Source organism: Hordeum vulgare, chromosome 7H, assembly GCF_904849725.1.
Source record: "Hordeum vulgare subsp. vulgare chromosome 7H, MorexV3_pseudomolecules_assembly, whole genome shotgun sequence".
Classification (NCBI taxonomy): domain Eukaryota; kingdom Viridiplantae; phylum Streptophyta; class Magnoliopsida; order Poales; family Poaceae; genus Hordeum; species Hordeum vulgare.
The window spans coordinates 170,495,153-170,508,606 of record NC_058524.1 but is presented as its reverse complement, the minus strand read 5'-3'; the positions used below and the strand labels follow the sequence as shown (position 1 = coordinate 170,508,606).

Genomic DNA, 13,454 nt, shown 5'->3' with positions numbered 1-13,454 from the left:
GAGCATCCAGGATGACAGAATTTGTTTACTGTAAGGAACATCCATATACTCCTTACATGATCTTTTCAACTATTCATACATGATCATTTTAACTACTCATACATGACCCTATAGCAATTAAAATAAGTACTAAATGCAAACTGGACATGACCATTTTAACTACTCATACATGTTCAGTGGAAGGAAAGTGGTCCTTTATTCTACTTATGCTCGGTTCACTGTAACTTTCATTTTTGTCTCTAAAAGTGTGAGTATTGATTTCAAAGAAACAAGTGCTTAGAGCATTTCTGTATGTGTGGAGTACTTATACAGTGTGGAGTGGTGTTGTTAGTCCTGCCGGCCGCCCCGTCGCTCCTTCTCTGCTCGTGGCACCGTACTCGTGCCGCATCATCGCTTTCACGCTCATTCCATCCCGCACGCGCGCGCCGATATCTATCCCGCGATGCAGCAACGGCTGCCTCGGCAGCGGCGCTCCCAGGCTATTCGGCAAAATGCTGAGCCGGATGCTTGTTCCTGGACAACGACGGTGGTCGTACATCAGGCTTGGGCTGCGTTCCGTGAGGAGCAAGCGGCGGTTCGTGACCTGTGCCAACCCTTCGACATGGCATGCACGGAGTAGATGCTTCTAATCGTCCATGCCACTCGTGTTATGCATATTGCGAAGAAGGTAATCGTATTAGATTTATTTGGCAGGTTGGAGAAATTCACCGTTGTAAGTTTTCCACTCAAATTATTGCTCTTGAGGTCATTTTTATCAGATTTGTACAGTTGCTCACAGCAGATGGTAGCTCCCCTGACATTTTTCCATATGAAAATATCAAGCTTCATTTCATCCTAAAGTTGATGTACACCACAAAGAAAATACAAAGAGGTTTTGTCCATTTCTCGGTGTTTCCCTTTACTTTAATAATGGCTCTGTGTTTATTTTTAGTTTTCATTAAAAAAAGCAAAGTTTTTTCTTCTTTTGACACATCCCTTTGACAGTTGCTCACAGCAGATGGTAGCTCCCCTGACATGTTGTTGTTCAAACGGAGCTCCTCCAATTTCTTGAGCTGTCCTATAAAAACTGGAATCCTGCCGCTGAAGTTGTTCCGTCCAAGATCAAGGGTTACATGATTTTTGAGGTTGGTTATGTTTGTACCATCTATAGCTCCATGTAAATCATTGTTAGGCAATGGCAGGTACTCCAATGATTTTGCATTGAAGAGTTCATTTGGGATTACTCCAGTGAGGTGGTTGTATCCAGCCCCGAGCTCTCTTAGCCTGGAGCAATTACCAAGACTTGGGGGATGCTGCCACTGAATTCGTTGAAACACAGTTCAAACACAGTGAGGGGTGGTGAGGTACTACATAGTTGAGGTTGTATCTGCCCAATAAAGCTGTTATTGCTGGCATCGAGTGTGACCAGATTCTCCATTGTGATGGATGGAAAGTGTCCTGTAAATAAGTTGTTAAGATGTTCAGTACCTGGAGAGGCCGGGGCAGGGCCGAAGAGGGCAACTCGTGGAGTGTTCCATTGAGCTGGTTAAAGCTGACATCAAGGATTGTGATGCTGCTGGACGACACCAATTCCGACGGCAGACCGCTGGAGAGCGAGTTGTGAGAGAGATCAAGGAGCTGCAGTGCGTCGAGGATCCCAAGGGGCCGTGAGATGTTCCCCTCGAGGCCCTTAAAAGGCAGCAAGACATGTGTGACCGTCCTATCTTGCCCGCAGGTGATCCCTTCCCACTTGCAGCAATCCGTGCCATTCTCCCATGAAGCAGCGAGTCCACCATTTTGCGAGAGCCCGGCGAGAAACTGGAGAAGGGAGCCCCTCTCCTGCTCCGTGCAGGAGCTGGTGAGAGAGTCCAAGGAGATGAGCAGCACAAGAGCAAGGACAAATGAAGGCATGTCCAATTTCTTGGTGTGTGTCTTGCTTGAAATCTGTAGCGTCTGCATGGTTTTGTGGTGAAACTAGCATGAAAACCAGAGCATCAATGGTTGTCTAATCATGCAAGAGCTTGAGGGGAAAGAAGAAGCCCTCATTTTTTGTGCTTCTTGCAGTCGTTTCAGCACAGAGGAAAAATGGTTGGTTCAGACTCTCAACACTATACTTGGATACTGTGCAAAATCTTTATTTTGTAGCCGTCCACTATTTCGGACTTAATCTGTGTAGAATGTTTAACACGTGCCATCAATTATTTGTCTGATCAATCACTTCTTGATGCACCCTTTTGTGAACAGGAGACGCTACGCGCTCAAAAAGGAAAGAGTTGGTGGAGATTTGCAGAGATACAAAGCGTGGGATAGTTCATGGGGTGATACAATTTTTTATCATGTTTTAATTCTCTTAATCTGTTCGTAGATGAATGTGTGTTGTTATTTTTACTAGAGTTTTAATCTGATCCATGGATAAACTAAGTGCAAACATGTAATCTATTTGTATTCTTTTCAACGGTAATTAGATATTTTGCTTTCCAAAATAACCACAATTTTTTTGCAAACGATAAAGTTCTTCATAATTCCCTTGAAACGTTCTCCAACAAGAGAAAACGAAGGGCATACCAGTTACTTTTTAATACGAGCCTCAAACTTATTGTATTCTGAAATCTGAATATGTTCCCATTTGTTTTTTTCATGCAAAGCAAGCAGTGGAACTACCTGGCTGCAGCGACACGCCTCCGCTCCTTTCCTTTGGTACCACCACTCTCCTAGCGGCGACACCGATGATGCCATATTCATTGAAGAATTCTACGAATAGGAGGACAACAATGATGAGGATGTCGAGCTGGTGGAACTACCTGGCTGCAGCGACACGCCTCCGCTTTTTTGGTCAGTCGACTCAAAGGCTCGCGTAATGTCTTTAGCTTATGTATATTAGTATGTAGCCTGTAGAACAAGGTATGCTTAATTTTTGAGAAATTTGAGGCTAAGTTAGGTTCATATGTTCTTCGAATAACTAAATATGCAGCTTTCCATCTCAGTTTCAGCAATTCAAGTTTTGGCTGACCTTTTTGCAAGAACAGCAGGCTGTTTGGATTTGGCCAGTAGCGAGGAGGGAAACTGCATCTCCATCCATTCGTTGAAACATCATACTGCTGGGATTAGTATTGACCATTAAGGTTGATCTAGCTTTTGCTAAGCAAACCATTATGCTTGAGGTTGAGGTTATTTTCCTATCTTTAGAAGTATGATTTAAGGATAGCGGGTACTCTTGTTACAAGCATATTGATCATTCTATTCTATGGTATTTTCTCTGTGTCGTATTAGATTGGAGAACATTCAGAGAAATGATAGTCGTATTAGATTGGAGAACATTCAGAGAAATGATAGTTGTATTAGATTGGAGAACATTTAGAGAAATGATAATCTTGGCAAGCGTTTGCTTTTTCTGTTCTGATTGTAGATTATTTTGCATATTATCTAATGATCCACCTCTTTCACACGGACAATGTAAGCATATATAGATGCTCCCACCTGACATGAAGTGGTGTATGCCAAAGTTGGAAAAAAGAGGAGACTTGTTAGAATTGAAGCAGAGCAAGAAGAGAAGAAAGTTATCATATATGTATGTGGTTCAGATTCAGTTCATTGTTTGTGCATGGCATTTGTTGACGACTTCTTGAAGAGACCATGCATACATATTTTTTGTAATTTTTCATAATGTTTTGAATGTGTGCTAAGTCCTTTTAAGGGAGACCATGCATATTTGTTATTTATTTTACATACATTTTTGGATTATCCAGGCTCAAATTTGCTCCGGTAGCAAATGTTTGAAGTATGCACAACGAACTTGGTTGGCTTGCCTATCGAAAACTACCAATTATGATTGTTCATATACTCTTTATATTATGACAACCAGCTAGACCAAACATGTACCCTAAAATTAGCAACAAAGCTCTTATTTGATAAGAGATTGAAGGTTTCCAATAATATCCCTTTCCAGTAATCGGCTGATTTTCCTAAAATCTTTGCTCTGTGTGGCGAGCGAGCATAAAATGGGAATGTCTAGAAGCTAGACATAGTACATGATTGGTGAAAAGGACAATGGATGTGGTGTTGGTGATTTGCTGAAGTATAGGAGGAGCAGAGGTGGCATTGGAGATTTCCTGAAGTATTCGAGAAACGACGGTAGAGGAGATTAGTCAAAGTATATGAAAACCTTGGTACAATGGTGGATCGATGTGGACTGGGACGACTACAAAAATATGTTAAGTAGGTTGACACCGGAGACAAAGGCCCAACACAACATTTATGTATCCGAAAGAGTGCAGGGGTCGGTAAAGAGGACATCATACTACAATCTCCGTGGTATAACATGTGCACATGGCTTTGGAGTGTAGAAGTTTTATTCACAACTAAATTATTCTAAAACTATAATGAAGCAACAAAGATCTTCTTGGCATGGAAATGAAGGAAGGAGGAAGAGGAACTTCTCTCCTTGAAGAGCAGGGGATGTTGGAGATATGCCGCTTGCAGAAAGAAACATGTGGGTGCAGACATATGACCTTCTACAATAGATATATATATTATTTCATGGCAACGCATGGGTATTCAAATACTAAATTGGTGCACACACTTTACATTCTAATATTTTTGTAGCAATATTTTTTTATCCAGTGGCAACGTACGGGCATTCAACTAGTAGTAGTAGTTGCAGAAAGTATCAGTCTACTTGTCTCGGACGTGATGCCTTTATGTATGATCATTGCCTTAGATATCGTCATGACTTTGCGCGGTTCTATCAATTGCTCGACAGTAATTCGTTCACCCACCGTAATATTTGCTATTTTGAGAGAAGCCTCTAGTGAAAACTATGGCCCCCGGGTCTACTTCACATCATATTTTCCGCCTTACACTTTTACTTTCTTGCACTTTCCGCCTTCAGATCTTACCTTGCAATCAATCGTGAAGGGATTGCCAACCCCTTTGTAGTGTTGGGTGCAAGTTTGCGGTTTTTGCGTAGGTACATCGGTGCTTCATCTTGATACTCCTACTCAATTGATACCTTGGTTCTCGAACTAAGAGAAATACTTACTGCTACAGTGCTGCATCACCCTTTCCTCTTCAAGGGAAAAATCCAACGCAAGCTCAAGAGGTAGCAAGAAGAATTTCTGGCGCCGTTGCCGGGGAGCATCAAGTGAAGCTTATCCAAGTAAGTGTTGCAAACTCATCTCTTGCATTTACTTTTTTTCCTCTCGTTTTCCTCTCCCCCACTTCTGAAAAACAAAAATTTACAAAAATATTTGCCTTTTTCGTTCGCCCTTTTCTTTCGCTTGTGTGCTTGTCTGCTTGCTGAAGTCACCATGACCAAAAACACCAAACTTTGTGACTTCTCGAATACTAATAATAATGATTTTATTAGTACTCCGATTGCTCCCGCCACTAGTGCGGAATCATATGAAATCAATGCTGCTTTGCCGAATCTTGTTATGAAAGAGCAATTCTCCGGCCTTCCTAGTGAAGATGCCGCATCGCATCTTAATACCTTCATTGAGTTATGCGATATGCAAAATAAGAAAGATGTGGATAATGATGTGATCAAATTGAAGCTATTTCCGTTCTCATTGCGAGATCGAGCAAAAACTTGGTCTTCATCTTTGCCCAAAAATAGTATTGATTCTTGGAACAAGTGCAAAGATGCTTATATATCCAAGTATTTTTCGCCGGCTAAGATTATCTCTCTCTGTAATGATATCATGAATTTTAAGCAACTTGATCATGAACATGTTGCACAATCTTGGGAGAGAATGAAATTGATGATTAGAAATTGTCCCGCTCATGGCTTGAGTCTTTGGATGATTATACAAATCTTCTACGTTGGCTTGAATTTTGCTTCTAGAAATATCTTGGACTCCGCCTCCGGTGGAATCTTCATGGAAATCACATTAGGAGAAGCCACAAAACTCGTAGACAATATCATGACAAACTATTCTCAGTGGCACACTGAAAGGTCACCTACTAGTAAAAAGGTACACACTATTGAAGAAATTAACTCGTAGAATGCTAAGATGGATGAGTTAATGAAATTGTATGCTAGTAAAGGTGCTCCTTTAGATCCAAATGATATGCCCTTGTCTTCCTTGATTGAGAGTAGCAATGAGAGCTTGGACATTAATTTTGTTGGTAGGAATAATTTTGGCAACAAAATGCTTTTAGAGGAAACTATATTCCTAGGCCTTTTCCTAGTAATCCCTCTAATAACTTTGGCAACTCCTACAACAATGCTCATGGAAATTACAATAAATTACCCTCTGATCTAGAGAGTAATATTAAAGAGTTTATCAACTCGCAAAAGATTTGCAATGGGTCCATAGAAGAAAAACTACTCAAAATTGATGATTTGGCTAGGAGCGTTGATAGAATGTCTCTTGATATTGATCCTTTTAAAGTTAGATGTGCTCCTCCCAAGATCAATATGGATGAAACTTTCAAAGCTTTGCATGTTTCCATGAATGAGAGTAAAGAAAGACCCGCCCAAATTCGTGCTATACATGAATGGCTTAAAAAGGCGTGTTCTCGTGATGAGAATCACGAAGATCTTAAAGTGCTTGGTGTTACTCCCATTGAATCCTTGTTTTCTAGTGTCAAACCTAATGATGATGGGGCTGGATATGAATCCACCTTGGTTGAAAAACGCCGCAATGATTCGGAGTCTATCTATCTTGATGCTAAAAGCATTAAAAGTGGAGTAGAGGTTATCAAAACTTTGAGTAGTAATGAAACTACTACTTTGGATTTCAAGGAATTCAATTATGATAGTTGCTCTTTGCTTGAATGTATTTCCGTGATGCAATCCATGCTAAACTCTCCACACGTTTATTGCCAAAACAAGGCCTTTACCGATCATATCGTCAATGCTTTGATGAAATCTCTTGAAGAGAAACTTGAATTGGAAGTTTCTATTCCTAGGAAACTTCATGATGAGTGGGAACCTACTATCAAAATCAAGATCAAAAACTATGAATGCAATGCTTTGTGTGATTTGGGTACTAGTGTTTCCTCGATTCCAAAGTATTTATGTGATGTTCTAGGCTTTAATGAGATTGATGATTGCTCTCTTAATTAGCATCTTGCGGATTCTACTCGTAAGAAACCCATGGGAAGGATCAATGATGTTCTTATTATTGCAAATAGGAACTATGTACCCGTGGATTTCATTGTGCTTGATATTGATTGCAATCCTACATGTCCTATCATTCTTGGTAGACCTTTCCTAAGGACTATTGGTGCTGTCATCGATATGAAGGAATTGAATATTATATTTCAATTTACTTTAAAGAAGGGCATGGAACATTTTCCTAGAAAGAAAATAAGATTGCCTTATGAATCCATGATGAGGGATACTTATGGTTTGAGCACCAAAGACGACGGTACGTGATTCTATCGCCTTATGTCTAGCTAAGGGCGTTAAACAGTAGCGCTTGTTGGGAGGCAACCCAATGAATTTATCTTTGCTTTTTGCTTTCTGTTTTGTTGCGTCCACACCATCATAATTCTGTTATGATTGTGTCTTTTGTGTTTCTTTTTGTGTTTGAGCCAATTAAAACCTTTATGACTAGTTTGGTGATGGTTGTTTGATCCTGCTAGAAAAAGACAGAAACTTTTCGCTCACGAAATTATTTTTAATATTTATCCAGAAAGAGCTTTTGAGTTGATTCTTTTTGCTTCTGGTTGATATGCCTTTTTCCCAGGCTTTCGTAATTGTTCAGAATTTTTGAGGTACCAGAAGTATACGAAGTATACAGATTGCTACAGACTGGTCTGTTTTTGGCAGATTATGTTTTTGTTGTGTTGGTTGCTTGTTTTGATGAAACTATGGATAGTATCGGGGGGGGGGGGGGGGGGTACTAGCCATGGAAAAGTGATAATACGGTAATCTAACACCAATATAAATAGAAATCAAGTTTGCTACAGTACCTAAAGAGGTGGTAGTTTGTTTTCTTGTGCTAATGATATCACGAGTTTCTGTTTAAGTTTTGTGTTGTGAAGTTTTCAAGATTTGGGTGATGTTCTCATGGACAAAGGGATAAAGAGTGGAAAGAGCCAAATTAAAGGGCACCAAAAAGCCTAAGCTTGGGGATGCCCTAGGAAGGCGTCCCCTCTTTCGTCTTCAATCCATCGGTAACATTACTTGAAGCTATATTTTTGTTCACCACATGATATGTGTTTTGCTTGGAGCGTCGTGTATTATAGGAGTCTTTTCTTTTTGTTGTGTCACAATCATCCTTGCTACACACCTTTTGAGAGAGGCATGCACTCATCGTGAATTTTCTAGAATACTCATTGAGCTTCGCTTATATCTTTTGAGTTAGGCAATTTAGCTCACATGTGCTTCACTTATATCTTTTCAGCTAGATAACTTTGCTCTAAGTGATTCACTTAGATCTTTTAGAGCAGGGCGGTGTCATATTTTGGAGAAATAAGAGCTCTCGATCTTCACTTATATCTTTTTGAGAGTGCTCTCTCTGAGCAACTAGGTAGTTGGCTTGTGCTATGAAAGTAGTCCCAAAGGTGATAGGTACCCAAAGAGGATACAAGAAAACTTCCATCTTCATGTGCATTGATTAGAAAGAGAAGTTTGATTCCTCTCAAATAGTTTCGAGACATGGATTTGGTAATATTAAGAGTTATGTTAGTAGGGTGTTGTGAATCTAAGAAATACTTGTGTTGAAGTTAGTGATTCCCGTAACATGCACGTATGGTGAACCGCTGTACTAGGAAGTCGGAGCATATTTGATCTATTGATTGTCATCCTTTGTGTTGCAGTCGGGATCGCGCGATGGTTAACACCTACCAACCCTTCCCCTAGGAGTTGCGTTTAGCATTTTGTTTCGATTACTAATAAAAACTTTCGCAATAAGTATGTGAGTTCTTCATGACTAATGTGAGTCCATGGTATAGATGCACTTTCACCTTTCACCATCGCTAGCCTCTCTAGTGTCGTGCAACTTTCGCCGGTGCACAAACCCACCATATGCCTTCCTCAAAACAGCCACCATACCTACCTACTATGGCATTTTCATAGACATTCCAAGATATATTGCCATGCAACTCCCATCGTTCCGTCTCATGACATGTGCTGTCACTTTCATATTGCCGTTGCATGATCGTAAGATAGCTAGCGAGATGTTTCAACGTCATACGCCAAGCTAGATCGTTGCACATCCCGGTACACTGCCGGAGGCATTTCCTATAGAGTCCTCATCGTCCTAAGCATTGAGATGTGAGTAAATTAAAGTGTGATGATCATCATTATTAGAGCATTGTCCCATGTGAGGAAATAAAAAAAAGAGGCCAAAGTTGCCCACAAAAAAAGGGAGAGAGATATGGAAAGAGGCAAAGATCCCAAACAAAAAAAAGAGAGAAGGGACAATGCTACTATCTTTTCCACACTAGTGCTTCATAATAGCACCATGTTCCTCATGATTGAGAGTCTCTTGTTTTGTCACCACCATATGCTAGTGGGAATCTTCATTATATGACTTGGCTTGTATATTCCCATGATGGGCTTCCTCAAAATTGCCCTAGGTCTTCGTGAGCAAGCAAGTTGGATGCACACCCACTAGTTCTCCTTTTGAGCTTTCACATACTTATAGCTCTAAGTGCATCCATTGCATGGTAATCCCTACTATTCCACATTGATATCTATTGTTGGGCATCTCCATAGCCCTTTGATATGCCGAGTCGATGTGACCATCTCCTCCTTTTTGTCTCACAACCTCCACCACACTCTATTCCACCTATAAGTGCTATATCCATGGCTCAGGCTCATGTATTGCATGAGAGTTGAAAAAGGTTTGAGAAAGCAAGAGTGCGAAAACAATTACTTGGCCAATACTGGGGTTGTGCATGATTTAAATTAGTTGTGTGGGGATGATGGAGCATAGCCATACTATATGATTTTGTAGGGATAACTTTCTTTGGCCTTGTTATTTCGAAAGTTCATGATTACCTTGCTAGTTTGCTTGAAGTATTATTGTTTTCATGTCAATAGCAAACTATTGTTTTGAATCTTACGTATCTGAACATTCATGTCACATGAAAGAAGTTACAAAGGACAAATATGCTAGGTAGCATTCCACATCAAAAATTCAGTCTTTATCACTTCCCTACTCGAGGATGAGCAGGAGTTAAGCTTGGGGATGCTTGATACGTCTCCAACGTATCTATAATTTTTGATGGTTCCATGCTATTATATTGTCAAACTTTGGATGTTTTGTATGCCTTTTATATCTTTTTGGGACTAACTTATTAACTCTGTGCCAAGTGCCAGTTCCTGTTTTTTCCGTGTTTTTGACCCTTTTCACAGGAGAATATTAAACCGAGTCCAAACGGAATAAAACCGCCGAAAATATTTTTTTCGGAACAGAAGATGCGCTGGGAGCGTGAGAACCAAGGCAGAGGCCACCAGGGGAGGCCACAAGCCCCCTAGGCGCCGCCAGGGGGCCCGGGCCTAGCGGGCTTGTGGGCCCCCTATGGCTCGTCTGCCCTACTTCTTCCGCCTATAAATCCCCGAAAAATCAAAAACCACGGGAGAGATCCACGAAAATACTTTTCCGCCACCGCAAGCTTCTGTCTCCGCAAGATCCCATCTGGGGCACGTTCTGGTGCCCTGCCGGAGGGGGGATTCGGATACGGAGGGCTTCTTCATCAACACAATTGCCTCTCCGATGATGCGTGAGTAGTTCACCATAGACCTTCGGGTCCATAGCTAGTAGCTAGATGGCTTCTTCTCTCTCTTGCATCTTCAATACAAAGTTCTCCATGATCTTCATGGAGATCTATCCGATGTAATCTTCTTTTGCCGTGTGTTTGTCAAGATCCGATGAATTGTGGATTTATGATCAGATTATCTATGAATCTTATTTGAGTTTCTTTTGATCTCTTATATGCATGATTTCATATCCTTGTAATTCTCTTCAAGTTGTGGGTTTTGTTTGGCTAACTTGATCTATGATTCTTGCAATGGTAGAAGTGCTTGGTTTTGGGTTCATACCGTGCGGTGACCTCACCCAGTGACAGAAGGGGTAGCGAGGCACGCATCATGTTGTTGCCATCAAGGGTAAAAATATGGGGTTTATATCTATTGCATGAATTTATCCCTCTACATCATGTCATCTTGCTTAAGGCATTACTCTATTTGTCATGAACTCAATACACTAGATGCATGGTGGATAGTGGTCGATGTGTGGAGTAATAGTAGTAGATGCAGAAAGTATCGGTCTACTTGTCTCGGACGTGATGCCTATATGTATGATCATTGCCTTAGATATCGTCATGACTTTGCGCGGTTCTATGAATTGCTCGAGAGTAATTCGTTCACCCACCGTAATATTTGCTATTTTGAGAGAAGCCTCTAGTGAACACTATGGCCCCTGGGTCTACTTCACATCATATTTTCTGCCTTGCACTTTTACTTTATTGCAATTTCCTCCTTCAGATCTTACCTTGCAGTCAATCGTGAAGGGATTGACAACCCCTTTGTAGCACTAGGTGCAAGTTTGCTGTTTTTGCGCAGGTACATTGATGCTTCATCTTGATACTCCTACTGGATTGATACCTTGGTTCTCAAACTGAGGGAAATACTTACTGCTACTGTGCTGCATCACCCTTTCCTCTTCAAGGGAAAAATCCAACGCAAGCTCAAGAGGTTTTATTCCGTTTGGACTCCGTTTAATATTCTCCTCTGAAAAGGGTCAAAAACACGGACAAAACAGGAACTGGCTTGGCACTGAGTTAATAAGTTAGTCCCAAAAAATATATAAAAGGCATACAAAACATCCAAAGTTTGACAAGAAAATAGCATGGAGCCATCAAAAATTATAGATACGTTGGAGACGTATCACTATCTTGATTCGTGGCACCGAGCAGGATAGGCAAAGGGTTGTGCAAATTCTGCAATGTGAGTTGGGAAATTTCCCCTACCGATATCTTCGGATTTAGCTGGCCATCAAGGCCTTGACTAGAGCGGATTGGCAACCCCTCTTGGAGCAAGCGAGGAAGTTCATTCCGGCATGGCAGTGAGGCATCATCCAGCGTCCAGGTAGCCTAATTTTTGTGAAATCAGTGATCGCGATTAGGCCTCTCCATCAACTTATGGTATTTAATGCCCCCGAGTGGGTCTTCAAAGACATTGAGAAGTGGATGCGTGCATTCTTCTGGGCCGGGAAAGATAAAGTTAATGGAGGGCAGTGTTTAGTGGCTTGGGATCAGGTGTCGGCCCATGCGTTTTGGTGGCCTAGGGATCAAGGATGTGCGTATTCAAGCGATTGCGTTGAGAGTGCGATGGGAATGGCTACAACGTGCTGATCACAACTGCCCCTGGCATGGCTTGAAAATGATGGAAGATAACGATGCTAGTCTGGTGTTCAACAACTTGGTTAAGATCACCATTGGCAATGGAGCCAAGGTCTCATTCTAGAAAGATCGGTGGATTCATGGGTTCACAATCGGTGAAATCACGCCTCTCATCTTCCAGCGCGTCCCAGCTAGGGAAAGGAACAACACAACGGTCCAACATGCAATAACTGACAACAGATGGACCCACGATGTGTAGGGTGATCTCTCCTTCATGGCTCACATGCAAGTTGCACATCTTTACCAAGCTATGGCCTCCATGCGTAGGAACGAAGCTGACCCGAATCAGTTCGTGTGGCCTGCGGACAAGTCGGGCCATTACACTACCAGATCGGTGTACAAGTGTCTTTGCTGGGGGCTAATTGAATCCCCTTTTTCCCTAGGTATCTCGAGGAGTTGGGCTCCGCTTCGTTGCAAGATCGTCGCATGGCTTATGGTCTAGTATAGCCCATGGACTAGTGATCGGAGGGCCAGACATGGCTTGCAGCAGAAGCCTTCCCCTTGCTTCTCGTGCTTATATGAGGAGGATAATGTGGATCACATCCTTGCACATTGTGTCTATGCAAGGGAGGTGTGGCACAGGTGCTTTGAGACCTTCCAGCTCAACATTGACATTCCAACGACTAGCCACAGATTCAAAGAATGGTGGCTCTCCTATCGAGAGAGATTCTCGTGTAGAATTAGGAGGGTTTTGACTCCTTCGTCTTGGGAGCGACTTGGGCCATTTGGAAGCAGCGGAATGCCCGAGTCTTCAACAACACAACTCATAAAATGACACCGGAGCACCTCGTTTCTCAGGTTTTGCAACACATTAGAGACTAGAAGGCGGCTGGATGGGGAGCTGGAGGTTTAGATCCTTTTGTGAGAGAGCGACCTTTGTTTTTCTGTTTTGGTGTGGTTGTTTCATCTCAGATGTCCGCACCTGATGATGTATTCTTGTACATATTAACCCTCTGCCTTCTATAAAAATATGGTACGCCATTGACGTACTCTCAAAAAAAACAATTGTTCTATCTTGAGTGGTTTCTTCACTTGAGTATTTACAAGTCGAGGTAATACATTTTTTCATATAATAAGCATTAAAAGGTACCTGTGTCTACACATATTATGTGAAA

The 13,454-nt window shown here is 41.6% G+C and overlaps 1 pseudogene; it reads right to left on the bottom strand.

Moving 5' to 3' along the window:
* Positions 1 to 487: 487 nt before the first annotated feature.
* On the bottom strand, positions 488 to 3,054 carry LOC123408563 (annotated as a pseudogene).
* Between the last annotated feature and the right edge of the window lie 10,400 nt (positions 3,055 to 13,454).